The sequence below is a fragment of the Haliaeetus albicilla genome, chromosome 3 (assembly GCF_947461875.1).
Source record: "Haliaeetus albicilla chromosome 3, bHalAlb1.1, whole genome shotgun sequence".
NCBI lineage: Eukaryota > Metazoa > Chordata > Aves > Accipitriformes > Accipitridae > Haliaeetus > Haliaeetus albicilla.
This window is the reverse complement of record NC_091485.1, coordinates 7371715-7380984: the sequence shown is the minus strand read 5'-3', so window position 1 is coordinate 7380984 and position 9270 is coordinate 7371715. Positions and strand designations below refer to the sequence as shown.

Below are 9270 nucleotides of genomic sequence, written 5' to 3'. Positions count from 1 at the left end.
CTTTTAATCAAGTTCATGGAAATATTTTTAGTGGATAGTGTTCACAAATCTGATAAGGTGCATAAATGCAACTGAAACACAAGAGCTGTTAGAAACTAAGTACCTATCCTTGAAAAAAAAAAAAGAAACTGATGTGCAAGTGCATATATTGTACCAATTGCGTTTATGCAAAACCAAAAACCTATTATACATTGTTACAAGAGTGGTGCTGAACAATTTCTTAAATCAGTGTACTTACAGAATTAAGTTTTGCTAGTTTATAAAGAAATCTCACTAAACCTATAGTGAAGGATATCTGATGTGTCTGACTATTGAACTGAAGCTCAAACAACAAGAAACGGGTCAGATAGTTGTTTTGGTGAGATTATTCCCTTGTGAAGGGCACAAAGGCAAGTCCACCGTTGCCAAGTCATGATGCGTCTGGCACACCATTACTTTCTAGAAAATCTCAGCTAGGTGAAGGTAAGGGAGTGGCAGCAGGGGAGGGAAAGAGCGAGAGGAAGGGAGGAACTTGTGGTTTACTTTTGTTTTGAGAATCCAACAGCTTTAAAAAACTAGAAGACCAGAACACTGTAGAAGTTTTGATGAACCCAGGATAGAATTATTTGAGACAAAATGTCATAGTGGAGGCTGCTGATTAATCAGTTGTTTTTTCTTCCCATCCTTATCACTTCCCACCTTTCATGTACAAGGACTCCATCAAATGGGTCCCAGATGAAAAAGTCAGGCAGTGTATTTGCATGAGAAATAGAATTTAAACATTGTGTACCTCTAGTGTGTGAGATAATGACGTCACATAATTCTCAACAACAGTTTCAAAAATCCACATTCAAAAGTGCAGAGAAGTCATGACCTTCTAGGACTTCACTAATTAGCAATTGGGGAACATCCAAGAAAAGAAAAAAAGGATCATTTCACTACTTGCCTTTTCGAGATACGTTAAAAGGTCATGTGTTTTAAGGCTGAGCTGCATAAAGCAGAATTCATTGTCTCTTGAGAAGAATGAAGAGGTTTGTTCTTTTAAACTCCTGGAACCTACACTTTAAATAGAAAATGTCTTTCTGAAAACTGAAGAAGATCTGTTGATTAGTTTGTGTTGGCATTAGTTTAACATAGATCTTTTAGAAGACCTCTGTCAAGCTGGGTTTTTCTTCCCCAGATGTCTTACTACTAGCAAAAAAAATACAAGCTCTCCAAACCTTCCACAGAGCTAAGAGTCAGCCTATACACAGTATTTTAGCCACGACAGGATCCCACTGTTGTGCTGAGCATAGCCAAACACACAACGAAGTCAACAGTTCATGTCATTCTTAAAACCTTGTTGATATGAGAAGGAATCAAAGCACAGCTCTTCTTTTCAGCTAGTTTTCATTCTGTGCTCCTGCTGATGGAAATGAGTCAGATGTATGACTGTGTTTAGACTTCTCGTTGGCAAATTGGCGACCAGCCTAGACAAAAGTGTCTTAAAATCTGCGCAGTTACAGGTTGAAAAGTTAGGGGCCGGATGGTCTGTCTGCCCTTCCTTTACGTGATGTGAAGGAAAGGCTGTAAACTCGGTTCAACTGGCAGTCTACTCTACCATTGCTACAAAGCCAGGAAAAGCGGTGAGACCATATGAGTAAACCTAGATGGCACATTTTAACAAGTTAGAAATAGCGTTAAGTGTTTTTCGCTCATAACAGTATTCAAAGGAATACTTGGGGGTTTTCTTCTTTACCATTTATATATGAAGGACTAGTAGTATGAGAAATCTTGCCCCCGAAATTCAAAGGTTCTACCTTGGAGTAAAGCTTGAAGGTAAAGAATAAAGAAAAAAAAACAAAGCAAAACAAAAGAGTTTTGTAGTAATTCCTTAACTAAATGTAAAGAACACTGCAAGTTCAACATTGATATAGAGGAAATATCAATTTAAAGGAAAATATGAAACTAAGAACTTCAATTACCCTTGACTCTGCCCCTTAATGGAAGAAAATGCAAAATTATTATAAAGCTACCTGAATGGTTGTGAACTGTGCTGCATCAATTTTAAATAGATTTTTTTTTTAGTATCTCATGGTATGACTAAACACATGAATATGTAATAGTTTTCCTGAGTATGACTGCAGTTTTTCTGCCTTTTTCTGTCTACTTTTGGAAATATACCAGCAACCTCGAATGACTCTAACATACAATGGGGATTGTTGATGATGAGTAGGAAACTACCTGGTTTTAGGTGGATACAAAGAGGTCTCATCGTTCAGGAGGGTTATTTATTGGAGAGAGTAGGACTTTCTGGTTTGGCAGGGAGGGATAGGCTTGATCTAGAAATGTGTTTCTGGGTCTACAGATGAAGAGTACACATACAGCTATACACATGCAGAGGTGAATGAATGTATGAATGAATGAGAGAAAAGCACAAAGCAGGTGAGCAGGTGCTCTCTAGTGTCAAAAGCGGTGATCAAACAGATGATGGCAATTACAAGAAGGGGAAAGGGTCTGGCACAGCGACTTCAAGATTGCCTAAAATCAATTTTAACTCTGGCGTAAGTATGAGGAAGCGGCAGGAGAACTCTGTCTGTACACAGGCACTCCCAGGAGCCTGCCTGCCAGCGCTCCTTGGGCATCCAAGTGCCCAAACCCACTTGTTGACTACTCCTGCGTCGGTAAAATCCGTTTTAACGGAAACCCTTAAAATAAAGCAACCCTTCAGTTAAATCGCCCCCACTTTTTTCCTTTCCTCTGTCCATCACCCACTTCTCAAATATACCAGGCGCCGAAGGGACCCAGCCTCCCACTAAACTCTGAAGCAGGCTTTCCAAAGATACGCCGGCCGAGTACAAAATCCAGAGGCAAAAAACCTCTTGTCGACCGCCTGGCACCAGCGGAGCCGGAGATGGATGGGGAAAGCTTCTTTCCCCCTGCAGCCCCCGCTTGACCCCCCCCCGAGAAGCGGCCGTGGCTCCGCGCAGGCGGTAGCCCAGCGCTCATGTCGCTCTGCGGGGCTACCGGGGGGCTACCGTGGGGCTACCGGGGGGGCTACCGCGGCGACCGCCTCTCCCAGCCCCTCGGGGAAAGACACGGGACCTCCGTGCCTCTGCCTCCACCGCACGGATTGCTCGGCGGCTCCTTCAGAAAGCAGAGACACTGATTTAATTTCTGATTTTTTTTTTTTTTTTTCCCCTTTTCCCCTTAAGAAGGAGGAACTATCCCACCTGTGGATCGTACACTTGTTCTCTGCCTGAGAAACACGGCCTGCCTTTCAGGTGAAAATAGCAGGCTCCGGGAAAGCTTTGGAGGTCTTTTATCTTATCCTTACGGATACATATTTGCTTATATTTCCCTAAGCAGAAAATGACTAAGACACTTAATAACCATGTGATATATGGGAAGCAACTTTTCTAAGCCTCAGCTCTGCTTTTTTAGAGATCCGCTTTAGTTTTCTTTCTCTTTGTTATTTTAAACGTTCCCCCCCAATAACGTCCCAAAAGGGGGGAGCTAAGTCCTCGTAAAGACGGGGCCCGTTATTAGTGCAAAATGTCGAAGCCACAGACGCCCTGGAGGAAAAAAAAAATAAATAAAAAAAAAATAGAAGCTGCAAACAAGGGGCATGTCTCCTATGTGTCTATTTGTGCGCGTTTGCGTGTTAGAGAGAGTCGCCTAAATTCTCAGCTCTCCCCTGGGCAGAGCTTTCTTGCAGTGTATTTTGAAAACGAAATACAGTATTACCCTCTTACCGACCTGAAAAGGGAGGGGGGGGGAAATGGGATAAGGGGAGAAGAAGCGACCGTAACTCATGCGAACAGTCCACCTTTTAGCGCAGGTATCCCGGGGAGCCGGTTAGATCTCATTGTTAATAAAAGTAATGACTGAAATAGGAAAAGAAACCTCAGGGAAGGAGCTTATATAAACAATGACGCTGCCAGCGCTGGAGAATTCATTGCCACAGCGCCCTCTCCCACACACAGCTCGAACTAACGATTTTTCTCCTGAAGATGGGGAAAGAAAAGTTCTTTCTTTGCCTTTCTCCTTCGCTCTTTTCCCCGCTCTTGGCTTTAACCCTGTGAGCAGATCTCCGGGAAAAAAAAAAAATTAATTAAAAAAAAAAATAAAGGTTCACCCCGCCTGCCCTCGTTCGCCCAGGTCGCTCCTGCAAAGCACCTCGCTCGGAAAGAGCCTCGTAAAACGGGCTCCTTTTACTAGAAAACTGGACAACTCCGCTCGCACAGTATGCGTGTGTCATTTGTTATTTTTAAATACAATAGTCTATTATTTCACGTCGTTGTCTCCGGGAGATGGTGGCGGTCCCCCATTTCATGAGAGAAAGGAGAAAGCATTCCCAGACCATTGTGTGGTTATGTCACAGGAACCCGTTTCTGCTCCGCATTGTGTTCCATCCCCAAACCCCCCCAAGTTCCACTTCGCTCCGCTTAAAAACTTGCCGTGCCCGGTGTCACGACAATCGGGCGATTGGCGTTTGGCCGGCCGATAGACGCCTGCGACTCCCCGGCCCACGGCGAGGAGAGAAACCTCTCCTTCAAGCCAAGGAGATTTGTATTTCCTTGGGTTTTGTTTTGGTTTTTTTTTTCCCCCATTTTACCTGAGTAGCGCTGAGAGGAGCGGGGTCCCGAGGGAACGACCACCGGGGCAGGCGGCCGCCGCTCCCCGCAGCAAGCGGGGGCCGTTCCCACGGACGTGGCTTTCAACTTCACTCGCCCGAAAACTTCAGCCTCTCGTCACTAGGGCAAGGAGATGTAGCTAATAAATGACAAACCGCAAAACCTGTCTCCCAGGACAGCAATGAGCGGTAGCTGGGGAGGAAAAAAAAAAAAAAAAAAAATATATAAAAATAAAGGGGGGGGGTGGCTCTGGAGTACCTTCTCAGCTGTGCTGGAGCAAACTGAATTAAAGAAGACAAGGCGAAAGCACCGCTTAAAATCTGGGAAGGTAAACGCTGAAGTAATGAATAGATTATTCAAATAAAAACGTAGTGTGTAAAGTCTTAATGTCCCTGTGTAGGCATGTTAATTTGCCACAGCTATTACCAATAAAAAGTCCATGTAATACTGTTCTACTGTTTAACAGCGCAAGTTGGACGGCTTTTTATTAGTAACGGGTAGTACTATGGGAAAATTAGATTTCGGCGGTGGAGCCAGGCAGATGAAAACCCTCTCTCCTGCGAAAGGCATTCAAATCAAAGAGAGATAACTCCGAGAAGAAGTTAAAGACAGCCACGTACCCTGACCGGTATTTAAGAACGTTATTGACACGGTTTTCTGGTTTGTTTATCGCAAAGTCTTCGCCAGCTATATTTAAATGACCCCACCAGCTATTCGTTCTCCACATTGTGCAGAGCCAAATTAGTGGTGTACTACTTGTAATAAAATGCGTACCGTCTCCTTGCAGTGGGTAAATCCACTCCTTTCTGAAGCCCTACAAAAATTATGCAAATCGAATCAACGCAAGAACTTGTCTTTTGAAATGATAATCTTTTACTCCATTAATCTCTGATTGCGAAATTAACCCCGTTTCTGTATATAAAACAATATTTTTGGACTGTACAAATTAAAGCATCAGAAATATAATCTGTTGCTCTTTGTGGCTGGGGGAAGGGGAGCAATGTCCCCGATTCAAACATTCCTCCCACCAGAATGACAAAAACGCATTTTCCTAGAGGAAAGGCGTGCAGACGGAGGCAAAAGCAGCACCTACATTTTGCACGGACGGGCACGTATACCTAGCATGTATAACATATGTATATGCGTGTAGATACGTATGGAGATTTGTATCTCTCGTGTGTGTCTGTGCGTATCTACACACACTCTGAACTGAATTATATCAATTCTCCTGGGATCACGGTATTTATTTAAGTACTCTTCCCAGGTCATAACTGTAACACTCACTTAATAGCATTAATCCCTTGTTATAATGTAAACACAACGGCCATTGTATTCCCAATCTGTATTGTTCCACTAATTATTAAAGAGGAGGAACTAAAAGCAATCAATTCGCGTAGATAAACACTTACTTACACCACTCCTGCTGGCAAAGAACAGACTTGGCTTCCCAAATAAAAATGCAGAGAGTATAGCACATTTTGCAAGGCATGCAGGTTGACTTAGAGAGATTCATGTATGACTTTATAATGTTATAATTAATTTTGCATTCTCAGCTCTCCAGCTGCTGCTCCGTTCGGAAGCAGAGCTCATATACTTAGAAATCGGTCTGCGGAACCCAGGGATTGACTGTTCAGATGTAATCGCATGATATCGATTATTCCATAGAACTACTGAAATATGAATGTGTTTTATATAAAGCTCTTGGTTTTAGAGTTTCTATTTTTATTTAATATATGCGCATTAATCACCAAGCAGGGAAGCAAATGTCTTTTCTGTAATCTGTTGCACTGAGTTTACCAGTTGTTTATCACTCTCTTATCAGGAAGTCGGGAGTTAATGACAAGAAATACCTGTTGGTGTTAACCTCCTCCCCCTCACCTGCTTTTTTAAGGGTTGCCTCTTCCACAGGCCAGCTGATGGATCTGGAGAGGAATTAAGCCGGTATGTCTGGTGGCCAGATCTCTACTGCTGCGTGCAGGGGCAGGGGTAAACTGGTATGTGGGTTTCACGGAGGAGGAGGAGAGGAAGGGAAAGAAATAATAATAATGATTAAAAAAAAATCAGATAGAAAATGGACAGCTCGGATTGCTTCAGACAGCGTGCGCATCCCGATACTTGACGGTGGTTTCAGTACGGCGTTTTCCCCGCTGGCTCGGCGAGGCTATAGAAACGGCTTCTCGAAGTGTATTTTTTTTATTAGCTGCATGTTTAATTGATTAACAATAGGCTGCCCGGCTCACCCGCAATCCTTCGGCTGTTGCCGTCTCTCCTGCTGTCGGTGAGGAGCCGATTCCCCAGCGTACCTCACCAATGCCTCTTCCCCAGCCAACCTAACTGAAATTACCTGAGCTATGCCATGAAGAGGTCGGCCGTAAACACGGCATAAGTGCCCACTCGCAGACCTCGGAAAAAATAAACCACACGGTTTGATGAACATTTTTTTTTTTTTGGTAAGCGCCGAAACTATTATTTTTTTAATTTTTTTTTAATTATTTTTTTTTCTCCCCTACCTCCTCCCGGTCTGCTAAGCCGATGAAAGGCTCGCAGGTAACGGCGATGCCTTCCAACCCGGTGGTCCCGTCCCGACCCCCCCCGGCCTGACCCTACCCCCCCGGGGCGGCGGCGTTGCGGGCCGCAGGTGCGGAGCGGCCTAGCGCTCCTCCGTGGGGTTGGCAGGGCCCAACGCCTTTACCCCGGGGCTGAGGGGGGGTTGTGTGGGAAGCCCCCGTACCGCCTGGGGTGGGATTGGAGGGGGGGACACAGGGGACCGTCGGCTGCGCCGACCCACTCCGCGCCTCGTCGTGGGAGGCAAAGGCGGGAGTTCGGGTGCGGGCAGTTCAGCGCCGGTCTCTGAAGGGTCCGTCTGGACTAATCATTAAAAAGACGCGCACAGAAAAAGAAAAAAATAAGAGAGGAAAAAAAAAAAGAAGCGTTACGTGCCACATGCTTGCGTTTAGTGATGTTTGCACTGAGAAAAAAAGAGCGGTGGCTTCGTCCCGTCCTCCCGTAACCGGAGGGGAGCTGGTGGTGGCTAGATAGATGGCTGATGGTGGCCAGGGCCGAAGGGAGGGGGCAGAGGAAGAGATTACGTTATTTGGGAAATTAATTACACGGTGATGCTATTCCAGGAGAGATTTATCTGAACTGCAAAAGGGGGGGGGAGGCAGCTAGCCCCCCGGAAGGAGTCACCCAGGCCTCTTCCCCACGCACCACACCGGGAAGAATAAAAATGAAAGAAAGATGAGGAGATTTCTATTTCTTTTTTTTCCTTTTCTTTTCTCCCTTCATGTGCAAACGCGCTCCACGACCAGATCTTGACTACTTCACCAAACTCTCGCTGCCGGGAACAGCCCGATGCCGGCCGTGGGGATTTGAGAAATCTCTCTCTTTCCAACCATCCAGGGCAGTACTTTTGCCAAAGTGCTTTTCCCTCGCACGCTGCCCACCCCACTTGCCCACCCTGCAAACGCACGCTCAGAGCCGTGCGTGAAAGCAGGGATGCATATATTTCGAATACATATTCTTTTCTGTTCCCTGGGTGTAAGAAAGAGGGGGGGGGGGGGGTGTAATGGAGAGTGTACGAAAGGGTATTTATGGCTCGGCGAGTCCGGAGAGGAGCTGATGAGCGGTCTCATCGCTTGGCTTCAGCAGTGTGCTCGCAGTCGGAGAGGCTGGCTTGCATTACAAAGCCTGCCTGCCTTCTTCCCTGCCTTCCCTGCCTTCCCTGCCTTCTTCCCTGCCTTCTTCCCTGCCTTCTTCCCTGCCTTCTTCCCTGCCTTCGCTGCCTGCCGGCCGCGGGAGGAGACGGGGCCGGAGCGGGAGGGGGCGGGCCCGGCGCTCTATGCAGATGAGCGGCGGTGACGGACAGCTCCGTTTTCCAATGTCCCTCAGAAACTCGAGCGCTCCTTCCCTCAACTCTTCACTCCAGACTCTATACTTCCCCCAAAATACAGGCTCGCAGGCGCTGGGGGAGCTGGCTGCCTGGCTGGGAGAAGAACTCCATATGCAGCAGCCACTTTTCTGATTTCGGGGGCTCGCTTCTCTCTCTCTCCCCCTCTCTCTCCCCTTCTGGTCCTTTCCCTTTCTCGCTCCCTTTCTCTTTTTATTAACCCTCTCCTCTTCCGCCTCTCCCAGATGCCCTTCCCCTCCCGGTTAGATTTCTGACCGCTCGATTTATTTTCCCTTTTGGGGGGGGTGTTGGTTCTTTTTTTTTTTTTTTTTCCCTTTCTCCTTTCCCTCCTGTTTGTTTTTATTCTGAGCGGGCGCGCATGGGGGGGAGCATATAACAATTCTGATTCTCTACATAACTGCACAGAGCCAACCGGGGAGGGGGAGAGAGAGAGAGAGGGAGAGGGAGAGGGAGAGGAGGGAGGGAGGGCGGGAGAAGAGGGAGAGCACGAAAGCAGCGCCAGGAGCAGCGGCAGCAGCAGGGCCGGTCACCCTCGCCCCCTCCCTGCTCCTGTGCACGCCGGTGCAAAGCCATGTCCTATCCTCAGGGTTACCTCTACCAGCCCCCCGGCTCGCTGGCTCTGTACTCCTGCCGGCTTACGGGGCGTCGGCGCTGGCGGCCCCCAGGAGCGAGGAGCTGGCCAGGTCTTCGTCGGGATCGGCGTTCAGCCCTTACCCGGGCTCGGCAGCTTCACCGCCCAGGCGGCGGCCACAGGCTTCACCAGCC

The 9270-nt window shown here is 47.0% G+C and overlaps 1 protein-coding gene across 1 annotated transcript in view; it reads left to right on the top strand.

Annotated features, from left to right (window-relative positions):
* The first annotated feature begins 9220 nt into the window (after window positions 1-9220).
* IRX2 (iroquois homeobox 2) overlaps window positions 9221-9270 on the top strand; it is a 5831-nt gene continuing 5781 nt past the window's right edge. Inside the window, 1 exon segment of the mRNA XM_069778769.1 lies at window positions 9221-9270. This exon segment is cut by the window's right edge and continues 20 nt beyond it. The gene's annotated coding sequence lies outside the window, so the exon portion shown is untranslated.